This window comes from Urtica dioica, chromosome 10 (assembly GCF_054948205.1).
Source record: "Urtica dioica subsp. dioica isolate 48M chromosome 10, U.dioica_male_clone48M_v1_H2, whole genome shotgun sequence".
Lineage (NCBI taxonomy): Eukaryota > Viridiplantae > Streptophyta > Magnoliopsida > Rosales > Urticaceae > Urtica > Urtica dioica.
This window is the reverse complement of record NC_142765.1, coordinates 5,442,157-5,464,855: the sequence shown is the minus strand read 5'-3', so window position 1 is coordinate 5,464,855 and position 22,699 is coordinate 5,442,157. Positions and strand designations below refer to the sequence as shown.

Below are 22,699 nucleotides of genomic sequence, written 5' to 3'. Positions count from 1 at the left end.
TTCCTATGTGTTCTATAGAAATTTTTTCATCCTGAACTCTCTCCTTCACAACTAGAAACTTGATTTCGATGAACTTTGATTTTGTCGAGCTACTGTTGTTGTTGGATTAAAGAATTGCAAAATTGTTGTCACAATAAATCTTTAATGGCATGTCAATGCCATTTACAACTCGCAATCTAGTGACAAAATTCTGTAGCCAAATTCCGTGGTTGGATGCTCAAAACAAGCTATGAACTCCGCTACCATGGTCGAAGAAGCTACAAGTCTATGTTTAGCATACTTCCATGAGATAGCTCCTCCTGCCAACATGAAAATATAGCCTGATGTGGAGCGCTTGTTGTCTTGACATCCAGCAAAATTGGAATCAGAGAAACCTACGACCTCCAAACTCTCTGATTTTCGATAAGTAAGCATATAGTCTTTTGTTCGTCTAAGATAACGCATTACACGTTTAGCCGCCTTCCAATATTGCAAATCTAGATCACTCAAATATCTACCAGGGACACCCACGATGAATGCAATATTGGGGCGAGTGCAAACTTGAGCGTACATAAGACTCCCAACCATTAAGGCATAAGGAATCTTTTGCATCACATTTCTTTCAAGATCATTACTGGGGCATTGTTTGAGACTGAATTTATATCCTTTGGATATGGGGGGGGGGTATCTCCTTGTTTACAATCTTGCATTCTGAATAAGCTCAAAACTTTATCAAGATAGTTCTTTTGTGATAATCCAAGAATACCTTGAGAACAATCTCTTAGTATCTTGATACCTATTACAAAAAAAGCTTCACCAAGATCTTTCATTTCAAAATTCTTAGTCAAAAATTTCTTGGTCTCATGTAGCAAACTAATGTCACTACTAGCGAGTAAAATCTCGTCGACATATAAAACCAGGAAGATGTATTTACTCTCATTGAACTTTTGGTATACACCATCATAACAATATTTGCCTCGAATCCATGTGAAGCAATAACCTAATGAAACTTGAGATACCATTGTCGGGATCCCTGTTTGAGTTTGTAGATGGATTTTTTTAACTTTCAAACCATAGATTTTGGTCTCCCTGACACAAATTTTTCAGGCTGAGTCATACAAATTGTCTCTTCAATGTCTCAATTGAGACACACAGTCTTTACATCCATCTGATGTAGCTCTAAATCAAAATGAGCTACTAGTGCCATACAAGTCTCTTTATAGTCTATACCTTCCTTTTGCTTAAAGCCTTTGGCGACTAGACGAGCCTTATACCTTTCAACATTACCTTTTGAATCCAACTTAGTTTTAAATATCCATTTACAACCAATTGGCTTCGCACCTTAAAGTAAGTCAATAAGATCCCAAACGTCATTGTCTTTCATTGATCTTTCATTGCATCGATCTACTGTTGAGATTTAAAAGAATGCATGGCTTGATGGAAGTTGATTGGATCATCTTCTATCAGACCAATGTCATCCTTATGCTCTTGGAGAAAAACGATATAATCATCATAAATCGCACTTCTTCTCTCTCTAGTGGATCTCCTTAATGGTTCTTGACGCGATGCTCGTTGCGAGGAACACGATTTCCAGCGGAAGGATCGTTTTCTCCACAAGTTTGGTGACTCCGCGACCCAACGCCTATAGAGACGCGAACCTTGGAATAATGAAGACACCACAAACAATGGTGAAAGATCATTTGATAAGTCGGAGATTGAATGACGCCACAATCGGATGCGAAAGAACGATTGATAAGTCAGTTTGAACGCCACAAGACTCGTCTTGATAAGTTCGATAAAAGTTCATATAGAACTCAAGAGAAGACTCTCATTTTTTTTATCAAAATCTGGATCCTTTCTCATTAAAATTAAGATGAATTTATAGGCATGAAACAACCCTTCATGCTAGGAAAACCAAAAGTATCATTTAAACCCATTAACACAATGAAAAATGAAATTATAACCCCCTAAGTAATCAGACCATATAATGACACCTCTTAAACCCAATAAATACAACATTTTGAATTCAGCCTACTAATAAAACGAAAATAAACAATTACCAATTGTTTCAACCAACTAAAAGATACCAATTTAAGGTGAAACTTCATAAGGATCCCAAAAGTTATGCCCATTTATAATCTGATGAAGAATAAAACGTTTTTGGCTTCTTAACCATCTCTTCAATTGCTTAGATGATGAATTAACCATTTTGCTTCTGGAAGCGTAGATCAGCCCATGCCAAGATTTATACTTTTTCCATTCATCTTGGCTTAAACCATGAAAGTCTTCATTGAAGTCTTGAACTCTTGTATTTGGAATTGGCTCGTTGACATGTCTTGGTTTAGACGCTGCCCTTATCATATCATACTCTCTCTCTTGGAAAAGATTTGTCCTCAAATCTTGCATGTTGTTTGCAGCGATTGGGGATATCTTGAACTCCTTTGATTGAGAGGAAATTACTTCATCCTCCAGGCTCTTGTTCTCTTCAAAATTATTACCTTCAGATTCTGGAACTTCTAAGTTTACTTTAATAGGCTCTTCGTTCACCGGAGTCACATAATCCTTGTCCATGGGCTTTTTCATTTCTTTAACAACTTCAACACGCTTAACAAGTTCTTCCTTGTCTTCTTGTTCAGTCGGTTGTTCCAACATGGTGTAGATGTTTTCCATAAAAAAAAAAATAATAAAATAAAAAAAAATAAAAAATTCACTCTGACCTCATTTTCTTTTGAATCAGACTTCTTGGTTGTAATTTTTCTTCAACTTGATCTAATATCTTCACAAGCTTTCTCGTTTCTTTTGAAACCATATCCTTCATTTCACTCAAAAGCTTATCAAAATCCATTTTATTTTAATAAAACTATCAACAATCACTCATCAAAACCTGGGAGAGTTCTGCGCTCCGATACCAAATGACGCGATGCTCGTTGCGAGGAACACGATTTCCAGCAGAAGGATCGTTTTCTCCACAAGTTTGGTGACTCCGCGACCCAACGCCTATAGAGACGCGAACCTTGGAATAATGAAGACGCCACAAACAATGGTGAAAGATCGTTTGATAAGTCGGGGATTGAATGACGCCACGATCGGATGCGTAAGACCGATTGATAAGTCAGTTTGAACGCCACAAGACTCGTCTTGATAAGTTCGATAAAAGTTCATATAGAACTCAAGAGAAGACTCTCATTTTTTTTTTTATCAAAATCTGGATCCTTTCTCATTAAAATGAAGATGAATTTATAGGCATGAAACAACCCTTCATGCTAGGAAAACCAAATGCCTCATTTAAACCCATTAACACAATGAAAAACGAAATTATAACCCCCTAAGTAATCAGACCACATAATGACACCTCTTAAACCCGATAAATACAACATTTTGAATTCAGCCTACTAATAAAATTAAAATAAACAATTACCAATTGTTTCAGCCAACTAAAAGATACCAATTTAAGGTGAAACTTCATAAGGATCCCAAAAGTTATGCCCATTTATAATCTGATGAAGAATAAAACGTTTTTGGCTTCTTAACCATCTCTTCAATTGCTTAGATGATGAATTAACCATTTTGCTTCTGGAAGCGTAGATCAGCCCATGCCAAGATCTATAACTTTTTCCATTCATCTTGGCTTAAACCATGAAAGTCTTCATTGAAGTCTTGAACCCTTGTATTTGGAATTGGCTCGTTGACATGTCTTGGTTTAGACGCTGCCCTTATCATATTAGTACTTTTTGAGGATATTGAGCTTGTTCTATGGGCGAGTCTTGAGGAAGAATCTCAATGTTGTCCTGATTAGGAACAACGTTAGGAATGGTATCTTCAACTATGTCTTGAATGGTGAAAGGTATAATATCTCGAATACCGAAAGTTGAATATTCTTCTTCAAAGACAACACTCCTAGTATTTTTCTTCTCCCTCAAACTCAATATCCTCATACTACTACAAATATGGGAATACGCGACTAAACAAATGATAACACGTATGAATTTGACAATCATAAAAAGTTATCATGACTGTTAATTTTTTTAATGACTGTTGTGGTTTTTATATGACTGTTAATACATAACAGTCATAATATGTCTCGCTTAAAGTTTTAATGACTATTATTAATTTAGCAGTCGTTAAAGTTCTCAACTAATAAAAATAAGACACGTCATGCTAAATATTTTTACGACTATGAACCTAAATAGAGTCATTAAAAACTAACAATTCATGAGTCCACAAATACAACAGTTGTAGAAAATTTTATATATATATATATATATATATATATAAAAATTAAAAATTGTAAACTTCCCTCGTGTAAAATATGATTTTTCATTTTAAAAATGAAACCCTTTCAGCGTGATATTCATTATGGTCCCACTGCCACCGATTTGTATGTATAAACAATTGAATTTCATTCTCAGAAAACCTTCTGCGCCGCTCCCCAAATAAATTCGCGCCCAAACTCTATTTCCGCCCACGCCCTAACCTTGCCGTCGCGTCCGTCTATTCGAATTCACTGCCGTCGCGGCCGTCTCTTCGAATCCACCGTCGTCTCTTCAAATCCACCGCCGTCGCCGTCGTCTCTTCAAATCCACCGCCGCTCTTTTGTGAATACTGTAAGATTTATTCTTCCCTTATTGTATAACATTTGGAACTTGCTACCCTTTTTCTGAAATTCTACAACACGAAACACAAATTGTCGTTTGATTCTCAGTTGTTTCGTTTCTTATTGTTGGTTTGTGTTTGGTTTATTTGTGTTTTTGGGTTTTCCCTTGTTTGAGAAGATAAAAAAGGGTTATGAGGATTTTAATTTTGATGTTTGTTCATATTTATTTACCAGGTTTTGGAATTGATTTTTGTTAGGGGCTATAATTCCCCTTTTTACAGTGATGTTTGTTCATTATTTTTTTATTTCATTATCATTGATGGTGAAAACAACTTAGTGAATACAACTTAGTCCTGACGGTGATTTTTTTTTCTTTTTCTTGAATAAAGTTTAATTATGGAATTGGGTGTTCAAAGAGTCTGCATAAATGTTGTTGATTCATGAATTAACAAATGAAGTCACTTTTACTGTGTTTGTTATAGATTTTTGCTGTTACCATTTCGGACTGTCATGGCTAACTTGTAGAACCCTCATTCTCTTACTATGGTCTACTATACCTCTATTATGTAATGAAATCAAGTGATGTCTATATATTACATGACATTGTATCAGTTTACACTATTGCCGTATTGCCATATTTAATTTTCCAAACAAAGTATGAGTTTAAATTGATTGAAAAAGTTGTTTAGACTATTCAAGTTTTGACAAAGTTATTGTTTTTCTTCCGCCTCCAATTCACAGGCACGTCTGAGCACTCTCATAATATTCACCATGTCTCCGACCTAACCATAATATTCACGAGAAGCTCCACAGTGTCGCTGACTCAATTTCACAACACCACATCCCCAAAGTTGAGTTTTATTTTTTCAGGTTTCTTTAAAGGTATAATGATTTTTTTTTCTTATAAAATATGATATGATATGTTATTTATTTTCCGTTTCATACAGATTTTTGGACGGACTTTTTTTCTTCTTATAATAATTAACTCGAGTTGATGCTGTACATCTCTCTTAGTACTTTCTTTGGCATGAGTACATCGTTGCTGCTCTTTTGAGTGTTTGTATATTGTCGCTGATATAGGTGATTAGCTTACATATAATCTCATATTCAGCTTGCATTTTATCGTCTCTTTAATTCCATACAAGGAATCTGGCATTCAAAAAAGGATCTGGATGTGGGATTGTAAAACTTGAAACCACGTGAACGTTCGACATAACTAACAAAATAACAGCTAACCATTCTTGAGTCCAACTTTTGCTTCATGTGGCCTATAAGGCCTAGCTTTAGCTAGACAACCCCAAATGTGTAAGTGCCTTATGTTTGGTCTTTTTTAGTCCAAAGCTCATAATGGGTTTGGTACTCGCTTTACCTGGTACCCGATTCAGGACATAAACTGCAGTCTTCAACGCTTCTCCCGATAGAGTCTCTGGCAAGGAAGAATGACTAATCATACTCCTTACCATATCCTTAAGATTTCGGTTTTGTCGTTCGGCAACACCATTCATGCTAGGTTTCCCTGGCATTATGTATTGCGGAACTATTCCACTCATTGAGAAAAAAGGCGAAGGGTGATGGACGTTATTCTCCTGATTCGTCATACATACCATAGTATTCACCACCACAGTCAAATTTAACAGCCTTAATTTTCTTTCCAAGTTAAAGTTCGACTTCGGCCTTGTAAGACTTGAAAACATCCAATGATTGTGATTTTTCGTGTATCAAATATAGGTAACCATATCGAGAATAATCGTCTATGAACGTAATAAAATGTTATTATCCATTCTAAGTAAATGTAGGGAATGGACCACATATCGGTATGTATTAGTTCCAGAACATCCGTAGCTCTATTGACACCCAATTTTCTAGAAGTACTTTGTTTCCCCTTTGACGCACTCAATGCAGACTTGAAAGTCTGTCAAATCTAGAGGTTCAATAATTCCATTCGACATAAGTCTCTGAATTCTCTATTTAGACATATGACATAAACGCTTGTGCCATAAAGTGCAAGAATTCTCATTTAATTTTCGTTTCGTACCATGCGAGCTTGTATTTAATATTTCGTTGGTAGAACTAACAATACCAAGCACGTATAAATTATCAATTAAAGAACCAAAACCTAAGAAATTTGAATTTTGATGGAGATTAACTTTATTATTTCCAAATGAATAAGAGAAACCATATTTTTCCAACGTAGAAACATAATCCGAATTCCGTCTAAAAGTCGGTACAACAAAAGTCTCAAATAAATCCAAATTAAAACCAGTCTTTAAAAGCAATCTAAATGTACCAATAGCCTCCATAACAACTTTATTTCCATCACCCACAAAGATGAATCTTTCATCATTACTTGGCGGTCGGGTCCACAGGTAACTCTGCATGGATACACTTACATGAGTAATAGCACCAGAATCTATCCACCAAGTATCCTTAGGTACGAAAGTCAAATTAATTTCATAACAAACTAAAGTAAAAAACTTACCCTTCTTCACACGCCACGCAGCATACTTGGAACACTCCTTCTTCATGTGTCATGCCTTCTTGCAAAAGAAACAGGTGAATTCATTCTCATGTGTCTTATTTTTTTGGCTGAGATGGTTGTCCCGTTGTTTCCTTGATTCTCTTCTTCTTGTTATTTCGAGAGGAGGTTGCCAGGTGAGCACTTTCAGTCTTGTCCCGCTGGAGCAGCTCCTCTTCTTGCACACAATGAGATGAGCTCATTCAATGACCATTTGTCCTTTTGAGTGTTATAGCTCACTTTGAATTGCCCAAAAAGCGGTGGGAGAGAGAGAAAAACAAAATGCATGAAAAAATCCTCAAACAACTCAAGCTTCAATGACTTCAGCTTTGAAGCAAGATGAGACATCTCCATGATGTACTCCCTGATGTTTCCTTTTTCCCTTATACTTCATGGAGACGAGCTTGCCAAGAGTATAACTTGCTTCCGATTTATTGTTCTTGGAAAAATATTGCACAATCTACTCCAAGAACTTCTTGGAACTTTCTCTCTCATAAATGAAGCCTCGGAATGCTTCTGGGATATAGCGCATCATGATCATCAAGCGCATACGGTTTGAACGATCCCATTTGTCAGTTTTTGCATCTTCATCGGCTCCAGCAGAAGGAATGGGTCAATCTTGTCGTAGGGCCTGATCAAGATCCATACAACCAAGGACAATCTCCACGGTGTGCTTCCATGCTTTGAAATTCGTCCCGTTCAGCATAGGAATGTGGCTCACTTGGCTAGACAAGTTAGAAGTGGTTTCAATCGAAACTGGATCCACTAACAAAATAAAGAAAATATATGCTCACTTTATTACTTAACTAAATCAATAAATCATCTCAAGCTACCTAACACAACATTAATTCCTAGTCTTTGGACAGAGAAATTAATTGTAATTGGTACACTTAATGCATTGATCATATACTGATAATAAGTTCTGTCAAACTATAAAATATCTTTAGACTTTTCATAGTTCACATGAATGACACTTTATAATTATCACACATTTATCATTGCAAGCACATTGTTATTCGACCAAACTATGTCTTCGTTTAGGCCCAGCATAATTCGCATGAATAATTTCGCACAAACATCTATACGTATAATTTTAATTAAATTAATTTTCAATAAACAGAGGCTACTTTGGCAACATATTTTTTGAACTAATTTAATTAAAAATATACTAGATAATCTTAATTGATAGTTAATTTGATTTAAATTTCTGAAGTATAATTTTAAATAATTAAAGATACACCAACCCTTTAATTATATAAAATTATACTATTTAATGAAAACAGATATCTGATATATAAATCCAAAAGGTCGCGTTATCTATTTCAGACATTTAGAGAAATGATGAATTCATTTCCTAATATATCCAAACCGTGTATTCTATTCATGATCGATAACGGTTAGTTATCAGCATTAATTTTCTATTCCAACCATTTGGAAACTTTTCTGATAAAGCCTAACGTTTTAAAAAACAAGTATTCTGATAACAATAATGACAATTAAAGAGTAATAAAGACTCTTTATTGAGTACATATCAGCCTAATAACACAAAACATTTAAAAAAAATATGTTGATAACAAAAAAAAAGAATTAAACAAAACAAATAAAAGGCTCTTAAACAAAAACAAATCAGCGTAAGAACACCACACGCAAAGAGAAAGACGAAATAAGTCCTTTTTTTTGTTGTCAACAAAGACCAAGGTTTTGTTTTGACCAAAAGTTAGAGAAAAAGAAACAAAACTCAAACGCGTATACAAGAGTTGCAAACTGTACCCATAATTTCAGAATGATTAAAAACGTATATAAAAAAAAATTTAATCATTCAATCTGAGACCTAATAGAAGTCATTCTAAAACACATCAACATATTAGAGAAAAAAAAAAAACAATCCTAATAATCCAACGAATGATGTTTGCTCTAATACAACTTGATGGAAAACTTATACACTAATAGTATTTCCCAGAATCAATATGTTATTAGATTGTCAAGGATTAAAAGAATACCTAGATCCATCTTGGTCGATAACCACTTGATGCGAAACAACTTTGATGATCAGTGGTTGGACGAACACGAGCCGGGTGGTACGTGGTCTTCCTTTGCAAAATCATTTTATTCCTCCGACGAGAAACTGAAGGTCTAACTCTCTATGGGAAGAGTATAGACTATTTTGATTTGCATTTAGAACCCATAACTCCATTAATTAATAATATTTAGTATATACTCATTCATTCCATATCAATTACAAATATTTATCAATATTTATTTCCAAATAAAACCACAAATTAATAACTATCATAATTATAGAAATATAGATGCTCATTAAAGGAAATAATTTCCTAACAACAACAAGAATAAAGAGTACGTTAATAATTTTTTTAATTCTCCAGACACAACATATATTACAAATAAAAGGCCAAATCTTCATCGGTTCATTATGTTGAAATGATGTAAAAATTATACTTGAAACACGCAAGTTCCATCTCCATGATTATTGTTCCAAAGTAGTCAATCAACATAGCGTCAATATATTCATCAAATAAAGTTGTCCAAACTAAATTATCAAAATCTCTTTGGTAAACGTCACAACTCATCATGAATTTTAAAATATTATAATTTCTTTCAAGTTGATTTTCTAAATCATGAGTATACATCTTTTGCAAATTGTCGCGACTCGCAAACATATAACATAGCGAAACACATGCCTATCGATGGTATTAAAACAATTTAATTTCTCACTCAATATATATTTTTTTTCATTATTAGACTTCTCTTTTTCTATTGAGATTATTAAAAACCACACACGTTCATAAAATGTTAGACAAAAAAATGGTGTAAGAGGGAAGGCTCATACTGGGATACTTTTAAAAAACCAGGAGATCAGTTTTCCAAAAAATCTACAAAATCGTTTGGGCAATATGCTTCACAAGGAAGCAACTCTACAACAATTTGAGGCAAATTATGGTAATTTATTAGTACTCCGCTCGGTGTCTTATCTACATAATTAAACAATAAGCTTTAGGATTCTCTTCCCGTATTAAAATATTAGAAATATCAAACGAAGCCAAACAAAGGACTTCGTCGTATAAAAAGACCAAAAGATCAACCATTGATCTTACCATCCTTCTATGACTATACTCCCATGGATCCTTGAACTCCGCGAAGAATCACCGGAACCCTTCAAGAGTGTTGATGATTTGAAAAATATTGGTCTGATTGAAAAGAAGCTTAAGGAGTCGATGACAATGAGCTGCCTGATTTTTTATTAAGCTTTGAACACGGATAATGAAAGTTTGTATTTTTTGTTCACCTTTTTCAATGTGTTGTGAAAAACATGATAAAAAGGGGGGAAAATAAAGCGAAAATGATAAACAATCTATATGCCTTGCTTTAATACATATATATATATATAATATATATATATATATATATATATATATATATATTAGTGTACTGTAAAATTAATATACTCTTATATTTTATTTGTCTGGACAACAATTTTTATTTGTAATATTTCTTGAGTTTAGAGGATTGTAAAATCTATCTTTTTATAGTACATTAATTTTTTTAAAGCAGGGAAGATAGATTGTTTATCATTATCTATAAAAAAAAATCCCCTTCTTGTTATCATGTTTTTTACAACACACATTGAAAAGATGATCAAAAAATATAAATTTTCATAACTCGTTTTCAGAGCTTAATCAAAAAGTTGGCCGCCACTGTCATCGACTCCTTAAGCTTCTTTCCAACCACCACAATATTTTTCAAGTAATCGACACTCATCCCGTATTACAAGATTAGAAATATCAAATAAATCCAAACAAAAACCTTTGTCATGTAGAAAGACAATAAGAGCAACCATCGATCTTACCATCCTACTATACTCCCAATTAATATAGTTAACATTAGGCTAAAAAGTGATATAAGGATAAGGGTGATCAAGAATTGAGACTTTTTTTTTATTCATTGCATATTTTTGGATTTGGGGAGTGGGTTACAACTTAACCACTCTTGACATGAGCAGTCGGGCAAATCGTAAGTTAGTTTGTTATTGAGAAGTAAAAAAAATGTGGTTTCAAAAAAGAATGATGTAACCATTCTAGGTACAACCAATCGTAAATCAGAGAATGAGACATCCCTATAGAGCTCTCCATAATCGATGTGAATATTATATGTTTCTGGTAGTCTGATTTAATTTAGGTCTTAATGAATTGAGTATTTAGGTCTTACTTAAATTGATTCATTATTATCCACATTAACAAAATCTTTATCTACTCCATGGTATAGGAAGATCACATTGGAGGTTGTTGATCGCGTTACTAAACCAGCTCTATGCAAAAGAGGGAAAGTGTGGCTTCTGAATTAGTGAAATTTAAATTCACAAGACATATTTTGCTATGAGTAGGCGCCTATGTTAACTCCAAAAAGATTAATATATTTCCTAACTCGAAGCAGTAAAAGAATGTGTCAAAGATCATATTTAATATGCACTTAGTTGACAAGTTTTGACGTTCCCTAATATATGTTTTCGTAGATTATTGCTTGTTGAATAGGTTGACGTAGAATGATGTCAAGTTTAAATCAAGTAAAGAATTGTGAAAGGTGTTTCTTGAACTAAAGGACGATGCACCAATATGTCAATTCTCATTATTTTTTACAATGATATCTTATATATAATGTACTTAAATTCCTATGTGAATGGTTAACAAGGTTGAGTGTGTGACCATCTTTGCATTGAATGTATGAATGAGTTATTTTGTTTTTAAAGCTTGAAATCTTCTTAAATCACAAATGTATGAAGTATTTGTGTACGTATGAAGAACTCGAATATCAAATAAGCGACTATGTTGAGTGTACGGAGGACGACAACTTTTACAAATGGTATAAACCCAAAAAATTGAATGTTGTGGTCGACACTCACTACTACATATATAGTTTTCCGGTGCGGATGACTTTTGGGTGCGACTTTTCGCACCTAAAAGTCGCACCAAAAAAACTTTCACGTGCGAATAGTCGGACCCAAAAATCAAATAAGCGCTGGAAAATTTTCGCGAATTTTTGTGAATTGTCGCACCCAAAAGTGTGTTAATACTTTTGGGTGCGACTAAGTCGCAGCTAAATGACCTAAATTTTTCCGCGGCCAAACTTCCCCCCTTTTTTTTACAAAATATCGCACCCGAAAGCACTGACACAAGTCATTGGGTGCGACTTTGTCGCACCCAATGATACCTTTGGGTGGTGCGACAAAGTCGCACCCAAATTCAAATTTCTTTATTTAAAGCTGCTCGGTTTTCATTCTACCCGAGCCAAACACCCACAAAACTTCTCTCTCCGATTTCTCTCTCCGATTTCTCTCTATATAAAGCAATTTCTCCGACCACCACTACACTTCGAACCCCGTCGCCGCCACCACTCCGACCGCCACCACAACGCTCTCTCTCTCAGCCTCCGACCGCCACCACTACGCTCTCTCTCTCAGCCTTCGACCGCCGCCACTACCTTCTCTCTCTCAGCCTCCGTCCAGTCCTCCGACGACCAGCCCCGGAGACCCCTCGAGTCAGCCTCTTCCTCGCGCGACCTCTCGAGCCAGACTCTGACCGAGACGAACAACCACCGCCGTGAGCCACTGAGACGCCGGACCAAGAGGAGATCGTCGGGAAAAGAAAGCTGAGTCGTGTTCTTCGTCTCCTTCATCAAGGTAAGGATTCAAAATTTCCTAAATCATGAAATCCGAAATTAGGGTTTATGAAGTGGATTTGGGGCTTTGTGATTCAGAGATTAAATTGATGATTTTTTTATTCGTTTTATGCTCGGATTTGTGACCAGCCGCCCCTCCACGACCAGCACCGAGCCGGCCAGCCCCGCTGCAGCCCCTCCGACGACCAGCCCATCCGGCGCCTCCGCTGCAGCCCCTCCGCGCGACCAGCCTCTCCGACGACCGGTATTTTTCATAATTCTATTAGTATTTTGATTATAAGTTTAGTTTATAATTAGTTAGTTAGTTTATAATTAATTTGTAATGAATTAGTTAGTTAGTTGAAATTAGTTTATAATTGATTTGTAATTAATTTATTAATTGAAATTTGTTCTAATTAGTTTTAGGTTTATTAGTTTAATATTTACATGTTTAGGTTATTTAGTTTTGATTAGTTTAGGTTAATTGAAATTGTCAAATTGAAATTGTAATTAGTTTAATAATATGTTTAGGTTGTTTAGTTTTGATTAGTTTAGGTTAATTGAAATTGTAATTAGTTTAATAATATGTTTAGGTTGTTTAGTTTTGATTAGTTTAGGTTAATTGAAATTGTAATTAGTTTAATGATATGTGTTAAATTGTTAATCATGAAATTAAAATTAGTTATGTTATTGTATAATTTAGTTTTATTTCACACATTTTTTTATAAATGAGTTGAGATTATTGTATTTTTGTTGTAAACGAGTCATAGAGGTTCTGTTTAGGGTTTAGTTGATTATTAGGATAGTTTTGGATGATTTGTATATGCTTTTAAATGAGTTTGCAGGTTTTTGGTTTGTTAGTATTATAGGGGAAACTCTGCCGAAATTTAGATTGAGTTTCCAGTCTATTATTCTCAAAACCCTAATTTTTTCAATTCGATTTCAAATAACATAAAATTCATAATCTCATCTTCATTCATTGATCTTCGTCACGTAGCAATAAGTAATCGACTTTATTCGTCTTCGTCACTTAGCAACAACTCTTAATAATTGTTCTTTTTCTCTTTCGTTTAGCAAAATCAATGTCCAATCCAAGTAGAGATTGGATCACCGAGAACAATCGGTTGTCCTTGCAGTATAAAATTGGAGTTAATGAATTTATCCGCGCAGCAAGAAGATTTCCGAACGATAATTACGAATATCGATGTCCTTGCAAGCCTTGCAACAACGTGAGATGGCACGACATTGGGGCTGTAATGCATCATCTGCTAAACAAAGGGTTTACTCCGGGCTACACAGAATGGTATCATCATGGCGAGGTCGTGCATTCCGTCGGTCATCTTGAAGAAGTCCCCATCGGAGAAACAGCCCAGAGAGGAGTAGGAGGAATACATGTTGCTGTGGAGGATATAAGAGATCACGAGGATTTTGATGGTGTTACGGAGCCGGCTCCGAGCGATGTGCGTGCGGAGGAGCAAGTGGAAGACTTGTTCGCTGAGTTGGAAGCGGAATTGTACCCTGGATGCAAGGAGTTTTCGTCGTTGTCATTCTTGGTTCAGTTGATGCACCTTAAAGTCACGAACTATTGGACAAACAAGTCGTTCACAGAACTGCTGCAACTTTTGAGGAAGTCTCATCCAGCCGGTAATCGAATACCGGAGAAGCACTACGAGGCAAAAGCAAAGCTGAAGCGTTTTGGCATGGGATACGAGATGATCAACGCGTGCATTAATGACTGTGTCCTATTTCGAAAACATCTCGCGAACGTCGATGTGTGCCCGATATGTAACGAGAGTAGATGGAAGCCAACTAGTAAGAAGATACCGCAAAAGATATTGCGATATTTTCCCTTGAAAGATTGATTGAAGCGACTGTACGCATCTCGACACACGGCGCTTCATATGCAGTGGCACGAAAGAGATCGCGTCAGGGAAGGTGGCGTTCTACGACATCCTGTGGATGGTACAGCGTGGAAGAATTTGGACGAGAGATACCCAGGTTTTGCTGCAGAGCCTCGGAACGTGCGGCTTGGGCTAGCTGCGGATGGATTCAACCCGTTTTGGGATATGAACCTATCATATAGCATGTGGCCTGTAGTATTTACGGCGTACAACTTGCCGCCTTGGTTGTGCATGAAGAAAGAGTACCTGATGCTCACGCTTCTGATCCCGGGGCCTCATTCACCAGGAAAAGATATGGACGTTTTTTTGCAGCCTGTGGTTGAAGAGCTGAAAGAACTGTGGGAGAATGGAGTCCACGTTCGTGATGGAGCCAGAGATGAAGTGTTTCGGTTGCGTGCCGCGTTACTTTGGACGATAAACGATTTTCCGGCTAGATCGTATTTATCGGGATGGAGCGGCCAGGGGTATCTCGCTTGCCCTACGTGCAACTTTGACACGCCGTCCCTAAAAGTCAGAAACAGGATCGTCTACTACGACCATCGTCGGTTCTTAAAAAGGCGTCACCGATTGAGGAAAAGCAACGATCACTACAAAGATAAGCACGAGAAATGAAATAAACCCGAGAAGTTGACTTCGCAAGACATACTCGCTCAGTTGGCTGGTGTTTCTTGCACGACTACTAGCAAACACGATGCCTCTGTAGGCAAAAAACGAAAGCGAGCTGAGTGCGAACTGAATTGGACCAAGAAAAGCATCTTTTACGAGTTGCCGTACTGGTCTGAGTCGCAGTTGAAACATGGACGTGATGCATGTAGAGAAGAACGTGTGTGAGAATCTTCTCGGGACGATGCTCCGCTTGGAAAAGAAGAACTATGACACCGAGAAGGCGAGGCTTGACTTGATGGACTTGGGCATCAAGACCGCTTTGCACTTGGAACCATATGGGGGTGGGTATTACAAATCGCGAGCGTCGTACATTTTGACCCTTGAGCAGAGACAGCGATTTACAGAGTACTTAAAATCTGTCAAATTTCCCGATGGTCTCGCTGGGAATTTAAAAAAAATGTGACAACTGATGGGAAGCTCACAGGTTTGAAGTCGCATGATTGTCACGTGATCTTGCAAAGATTGTTGGCTGTTGGTATTCGTCCTTTTGTGCCACAACCAATACATGATACGATCACTGAACTTTGCAACTTTTTCAAGTTGATAAGTTCGAGAACATTAAGAGCCGAAGATCTTGAAAGAGCGCAAGAGTCTATCGTCGAGATCTTATGTAAGCTTGGAATGATATTTCCACCTGCTTTTTTCACGATCATGGTTCACGTGGCGATGCATCTACCAGAGGAAGCGTTGCACGGCGGCCCGGTGCATATGCGGTGGATGTACCCTTTTGAGAGATACCTTGGGACGTTAAAACATTTTGTCAAAAATAGAGCTAGACCAGAAGGCTCTATTGCAGAAGCTTATGTTGTAGAAGAAGCTCTAACGTTCATTGCAAGGTATATTGAAGATAAGAAAGTAGTTGATGAAGTTCAAGTGCGAGAGCTCTCCGTTTTTCGATCTGAGATGTGTGTGCCTTATGGGATGATGAACGCGATAGTATTAGACGATGAACAAATAGAAAAAGCGGAGTGGTACATCTATACCAACTGTCCTGAAGTGGATCCGTATTTGGTGTAAGTAATCGATCCACTTGCTTCTCTAAGTTATTTCATTGTTGTATTTTGTTTAAGCAATGTTTTAAACAACAGCGAGCATTTGGATTTCCTGAACGAATCTGGAGTTCGCGATATTGAAGCGGAGCATAGAAAGGGATTCAAAGATTGGTTTGCGAACAAGGTAATAACACAATAACCCGTTTTTTTATAAACACACAAGTGCTAACCAATACTTTGTTTCGTAATAACCAGATTTTTGAAATGAAAGCTAGTGACTCTGACGTGTCTGACGAGATCTACTCGCTTTCTATCGGTTCCCTTCAAGTCGCTTATCAATATCCATGCTGCTTTGTTAACGGCGTGAAGTTCATTACTCATCGTCGCGATAATCAACGAGTCACTCAAAATAGCAGTGTATGTGTGCATGTGGATGATTTCACCTACTACGGTCGGATGGAAGACGTCATGGTGTTGAATTATAGGTACGACTGTCGTGTTGTATTATTCAAAAGTATATGGTACGGTGACAAGCACGATTCTCGGCGACTAGTTCACAATGATAAGACTACTGGAAAAACGAGTGCTTTTACCGCGAAACAGTGGTTTACAGAGGAGCCGTACATACTCGCAATTCAGGCGAAACAAGTCTTTTACATCAAAGATCTTGTTTTAGGTGGTAACTGGGAAATCGTTCAGGAATGCAATCATCGAGGGATTTGGGACGTTCCTGAAGTCGACCCCACCACCTCAGCCTCGATTCCGTTGACAATAGAATTGTCAAACATCGATCGTCTGAATCATCGACATGAAATCGAAGATGCTGAGCTAGTAAATATCGTTGACGATGGTGAGGAAGACGATGATGATCATGAGGAATGCATCGTTTTTGAGGGAGAAGATGTTGATGTTGATGTTGATGTTGATATAGGTAGTGATGACGATGAATGAGAACTATCTATGTAACCACGGTTTTCCTCCGCCATATGTGAGGTTTTATAATAAAATATATCTGTGGTGTCACCCACGTTTTTGTATGATGTTGTTCCCTTTTGTTTTGTGATGTATGTTCACAAATGTTGTTGTATTTTATACGATGTCAATTTACAAATGTTGTTTTCATTTTATGGGATGTCGACCGCTTCAGGTTCTGGTGGAGATTCGCCACAAAGACCGAATTCTCAAGGTCCGCCTTAGGAACCCGATTCCGAAGGTCCTAAGAAATCAAGGGGACCAACAACCGGCTCGACGTCGGCGCGAGCAACACAGGGTGTACCTGGTGCGAAGGTGGTCAAGTGGGACCCAATAAACCAAACATTCTATCAAGAGATAAGGAAAGAAAATAAAAAAGGTTGGACTATTTAACAACCGCCTCGGTGCTTTGGTGAAAGCACATATCCCGCCTACGACTCGTGATTGGAGTGAAGTGACGCCCCAGACGTTGGCTGCTATTTTGAGCGCACTTCATCCCGAGTTCAGATTTGTGTACACGGATCCTGACACCGGCGAGGATCTGCCTGCGGATTGCTATCAGAATACGATTGATCAGGCTATCATTCGGAATGCCAAGATCAGGCGACGCAACCAGAAGTCCAAGCTATCAGAGAAGTTCAGGTTAGAGTTTCGTGGGAGCAAAGAAAACGCTAAGGCGGAAACACCACCGGGATATAAGAAAGAGGATTGGGAGGCGGTGGTAGACGAGTTCGCAACTGACGATTGGAAGGTACGTAATGTATGATTGTAATAAATCACAATATCTTTATCAGATTGAATAATGACAAAATTAATTATTTGCAGAAAAAGTCTAATCGCAACAAGGAGAATTCGAAGAAGAAGAAGACGAGGTCGACTCAAGGATCTCTTTCTTTCTTGGCTCATCGTCATTTGAACGTAAGTTATTCTAATTTTGAAATACTTAATTTGAAATAAATTCAATACTTATATTTTTCATAACAATTGCAGAGTAAGGATGATGGGACTTTGGGCTCCGCGTTAACGACGTGGGAGCAAAAACACCATAATAGAAAAGGTGAATGGACGACAGATTAGGCGAGACGAGCACATGTAAGTCATATGTGATAATTACGATTACGTTACTTACATAATAATTAATTTTTAATAATTTTTCTTATGTGTAAAGGCGCGGATAGTTACTCTACTGGCGGATCTTCAGCGACAAGCAGAAGAGCAAGGCGTAGTCTTTAACCAGGACGACGCAGAGGAGCACGTGATGCTAGAAATTCTCGGGAACCGTCAAGATTGGTACGTTGGAATAGGTCCAGCGGTCCCGAGATCATCTTGGGCTATTGCTTAGGCTCAGGACGAAAGCTCGTCATCAGGCTCAGGCTCAGGCTCGTCGCGGCACCGCGTTCCAGATCCAGTGGTTGGCGAGCTCCAAGCTCAGGTGGCGGCACAACAACTCGCTATGGATGAGATGAGGCGAGCCCAACAACAGCAGATGGAGGAGATGCAGCGACAACTGTTCGCGTTCACGCAGCAGTTTTCGCCCTTGCCTCAGATGTCGTCCGGCACGATGCCACAGATGCCTCAGATGTCGCCCGGCATGTTGCCACGGATGCCTCAGACGACGCTGTCGCCTCAAATGCACCCGTCGCCTCAGACAACGCCGCCATCAGTTTCAATGGCAGATGCTCAGACGACGACGCCAGCTTCAGCAGAATTCCAGCAAGAGCGTACGAGCGGCAGTGCACGAGGAGGTAGCAGCAGTTCCGGAGGAAGATTTGGAGGAAGAGGGAGTAAAACATTCAAGGAGTGATTTACAAACCGAGGAAAAGGAAATGGAAAAGAATGAACATTTTTTTTAATTATTTGTCGTACATTATAATAATTATTGTAATCGAACAACAAATGTTTAGTTTTTATTATTATTATGAATATTAATTAATAAATTTTCTAATTAATAAACTATTTAGTAAGTATTATTCGATTATAATCATAGAATTTATAAGTATAATAAACCAAAAAAAAATTCAAAAAAAACTATCGGGTGCGACTATCCGCACCCGAAAATTGAGCGGGTAGACCTTTGGGTGTGAATAGTCGCACCCAAAGGTCAACATTCCTCGCCACATAATGGCGGGCAGGCTATTGGGTGCGACTTGTCGCACCCAATAGTTTCGCGGGAAAGCCATTGGGTGCGACTTGTCGCACCCAAAAATTTGGCGGGTAGGCCAATGGGTGCGACCAGTCGCACCCAAAGGTTTGGCGGGTAGGCCTTTAGGTGCGAAAAGTCGAACCCAATGGCCTTCCCGCGGACTTTTTCGCACATCTTTTCTGACTTATGGGTGCGAATTTGGGTGCAGAAAACCGCACCTAAAAGTCATGACCATCGGGTGCGACTTTTCGCACCCATCACCTTTAGGTGCGAACTTTCGGGTGCGAGAAAGGTATCATTGGGTGCGACTTTTGACTTTTAGGTGCGAAAAAAGTCGCACCCAATGATGTTTTTTGTACTAGTGACAATCGAGAAGATCTATAATAAAGGACTGTCTGACAATTGAAGGTTGGAACTGTAAAACACATAACCCTTGGGCTAGAATTAATACAAGAAACCACCAAAAAAGTTCAAATCAATTACAATCTCCTCAAAGTAACTCAATGAAAATAGAATTATTATGTTGATTGAAGGAAGCGAGACCATTAGGATTCATAGCGGGGGATTGTGTATCTTGAATGTTTTACCTATGTGAGAGTTTTTCACTTTTGTGTTTGTGGCAAACTTGAATAGAGAACCTTTTGAGATTCTAGATCGAGTTTGGTCGCTTGTTTACGCTTGTCGAATTTTTTTAAATCACAGCTCTCAAAACGAGATCTCAATCCATTCCATATCATTGTAATCCACTTCTTGATATGCTACATGAATAAGATATGACTTTCATTTCATAACATGGATCTAAGTGTCAATGAAAGAGAGTAAGACTATTGAGAAGCTCACATCTGAATGATAAAAAAGTCAAGTCTAAGTGTCATGGAGTATTTTGAGCTCAATCTTAGTCCGTGGAGCTATTGTCGTTCTCCAAAAAGCCATGGTCGAAGTAAAAAAAAAATTGGGTTTGAAACATCGTCGGTTAATATCTCCACCATCCGAGCTCTAATTGACTCGATTCTATTTGCATCAAGGTCTGGCTTTCCGGGGGTTCCGGTCGGGTTCCGGCCGGGTTCCTCCGAACCGGAGGAGACCGGGACGGGACATGCAAAAACCGTTCCCATGAACTAAACCTGGTCGAATCCCGGTCGAACCGGACCGGAACCCTCTGGACCGGGTCCCGTTTTGTCTTTAAATATTTTGCTCCTCATTTCGCAAAACCCTACTGTCTCAAGGAAGAAATCAGCGAATCCCGTCCCGACCGAATTCCGTTTCTTCGCTTCTTCATTTGCTCAAATCCCGGCCAGATCCCGCGAACCGGTGTTTCTGGTGTGCGTCCCACCGGATCCTTCTCAGCGGAAGCCATTTTTGTCCAGATCCTGGGGAACCCGAGAGGTATCATCCGAGTTTTTCATTTTTTAGGATTTTTTCAATTTTGTCTTATGAATTGATGATTATTGTGATGATATTGTTGAATTTAAATTAATTTTGAGATTATTTGATTATTGTCACGATAAAGTTGAATTAAAATGTTGATTACAATTAATTTGATGATTGTTGTGATGGTTATGTTGATTTTTGTCATATGAATTGATGATAATTGTGATGATATTGTAGAATTTTAATTAATTTCGAGATTATTTGATTATTGTCATGATAATGGTCTTGAAATGTTGAATTAATCTTCATTAGATTATGAATTGATGATTATTGTTATGATTAAGTTAAATTACTTGAAATGTTGATTAAAATGAATATGATAATTATTATGATGGTTATATTGAATTGAAATTAATTTAATGATTGTTATGGTGATTTGTGAATATGTTGAATTGAAATGATTATGATTATGAAGTATGGCGTCCGACTCGGCATACAAGTATTGCGAGCCCGTCGAAGGACGACCGAATGTAAGAAAATGCAAATTTTGCGGTTACATCATTGGCGGTTGTGGAATCAGTCGTGTGAAAAATCACTTGGCGAACATAGAGAAGACAAAAAGTGTGAAGATGTGCGACAAGGTTCCTCATGAAGTACAGGAGGAAATGCGGGAGTTACTCTACGTACGCTCTCAAAAGAAGAAGGAACGTGAGAGTTTGTGTGAGTCAATGCAAGCTGACCTCCGAAAAAGTCTAGGGGACTCTGACGAAGAAATAGACGAAGGTCCCGGTGGATCTTCGGGATCCTCTGATCCAAGAAGATCGCACTCCGGGGTCAAGAGGTTGGCCAAAGCCGTCGACCGATTCTTCATTCACGAGTGACGAGACACTCAAAACACTCCACGTATAATTAATTACTAATTAGTGTGATTTATATTTTGTCGTACGTATTGTAATCAAGATTTGACTTTATGGTACTTTATGTTGAATTTTATCTTGGTTTGAACTTTATGTTTTATATTTTTTCGTACGTGTTGTAATCAAAGTAATTTAGTTTTGCAAAATATGAAAAATTTGAAAAAATATGTTTAGTTTTGCAAAATATTTGTCTGAATACCCCTCGGGTTCCTACATTTTTTTCCGGTTTCCTCTACGGTAAACGGTTTCCTACCGGTACCGATTTCCTTTTTTTTGTCCGAATACCCCTCGGTTTGCTCTCCGGTACGCGATTTCCCCCCAAAATTTGGGTCCCGATACGGTTACGGTTACGGTAAAGCGATCCTTGATTTGCATTGGATTTATTTTAAAGATACCTTCAAGAGCATATCCACTTTGCCTCTCGACATTGAGTTTTTTTTATCACCAGTGAAATATCGTCTTCTTTGCCGGCCTAAAAATGATGTATGGGTATTAAAAGCTCTCATCTATCTAATTGTCCATGGAGGTTCTAAGGAGTCTGTGAGGTGAGTTATAGGGATTGAAAAGCTAATTTGATGTGGTTGTTGTTTGACGTTGATGAATTTGATCTTGTCATTTTGTTTAAAATATTGAAATAATTATGGGAAAGTTATTGTATTATTTTTCGACTATTAGAAAGCTCTGTCACCGCCACCGCTCGGAGTTCCAACATCAAAATTTCAAGTTAAGAACGCTAACCCACATTAGGACAAAAGAGGCTTTTAGATGCTCCAAATGTTGCATCTAAAACTCATTTATATGCGATATTAGATGTGATAAAAGTTGCATCTAATACCCCGCATCTAAAGGTGTTGGATGCGACTTTTCGCTTCTAAAAGTCATCGACTTTTAAATGTGACATTTAAATGTGACATGTCACATCAAAAATCGCATCTAAACCAATTTCGGATGGCGGCAATTGGTGAATTTAGATGGCACA

General features: G+C 37.7%; 1 long non-coding RNA gene across 1 annotated transcript; it reads left to right on the top strand.

Moving 5' to 3' along the window:
- The first annotated feature begins 17,958 nt into the window (after positions 1–17,958).
- LOC149383230 (uncharacterized) lies at positions 17,959–18,363 on the top strand. The gene is made up of 3 exons (XR_016301804.1): positions 17,959–18,040; positions 18,115–18,207; positions 18,280–18,363. It is a non-coding gene; the product is annotated as an uncharacterized LOC149383230 (long non-coding RNA).
- Positions 18,364–22,699: the final 4,336 nt, after the last annotated feature.